The 929-nt window shown below is 45.0% G+C and overlaps 2 protein-coding genes across 3 annotated transcripts in view; one reads left to right on the top strand and one right to left on the bottom strand.

Annotated features, from left to right (window-relative positions):
- apol (apolipoprotein L) overlaps positions 1 to 210 on the bottom strand; it is a 34,031-nt gene extending 33,821 nt beyond the window's left edge. Inside the window, exon 1 of the mRNA XM_032537058.1 lies at positions 206 to 210. The gene's annotated coding sequence lies outside the window, so the exon portion shown is untranslated. The remainder of the gene's footprint in view (positions 1 to 205) is intronic.
- The window catches only part of cacng2a (calcium channel, voltage-dependent, gamma subunit 2a), a 69,502-nt gene that overhangs the window by 15,307 nt on the left and 53,266 nt on the right, over positions 1 to 929 (top strand). The window lies entirely within an intron of this gene.

Below are 929 nucleotides of genomic sequence, written 5' to 3'. Positions count from 1 at the left end.
CCAGGAGGTGAACTGGCATCTCTCCAGCAACCAGCCCACACACCCCCACTTTCCAGACTGACATTGGTAAAACAGAAAATTTCAATAAAGAGGTATGTTCCTGTCTTTTGTGGCTGCCTGTCTGCCTCTGAAGACGTCAGAGCTGGCCGTCAGTGTGACGCTGCTCAGATGGTCATGTTTACTGCATTCCAGAGTGAGTATTTACTGCAGCCGACAGGGCTGGCAGACCCCACTGTCACTGCAAATGGTGTTGTTGGGAAAACAAACAGTTGTAATGACACTGTAGGATATCTGTCAATTTAGACTGCTGAAAAGCGCTTCAATCCAAAACACAAGAGTGTGAGAAGGAGATTGTCATGTCACCGGGATGAGTTCTTATACGAGGTTAATCTAAGAACAATTGAGTTTGTTTTGGTGTACTTTGGGTGGATTTCCAAACCACGGAACTGCACGACCTGAACGACTGAACTGTATTTTCATTTTAGCAAATGTTTAAATGTGACCTAACTTTAATTGATTTAGACGCGGTTTGTTCTATCACTCAGGTGTCTAGCTCAAGCAGCTTGATAGAGTGAGTTGGGTGCTTAACCTGAAGGTTGATGATTTAATAGGCTTCCTACAGGAAATGATGTAAACCTGGTGTCTGGGAAAGGCTGACACTCGATTATTCATGTCTGTGGAGGTGCGTACTGTGACTCTTAGACAAAGCATCTGCCGATCTGCTGACGATGCTGCTGATTTTTTTGCCGCGATAAAAAGACAACGGTGCTCTAATCTGCAGATCAGAATAAGGGAATTCGTCAAAATGAAGTCGCCGCTGTTATCATATCTACATCCGGATATAGGCGAGGATAAGGTGTTGCTAAGACCACTGAGGAGGATGATGTAATTCTCCTCCCCCTCTCTTCTGTCCCATGAGTGTGTGTGTG

This window comes from Etheostoma spectabile, chromosome 15 (assembly GCF_008692095.1).
Source record: "Etheostoma spectabile isolate EspeVRDwgs_2016 chromosome 15, UIUC_Espe_1.0, whole genome shotgun sequence".
NCBI lineage: Eukaryota > Metazoa > Chordata > Actinopteri > Perciformes > Percidae > Etheostoma > Etheostoma spectabile.
This window is presented reverse-complemented; position numbering and strand designations above follow the sequence as displayed.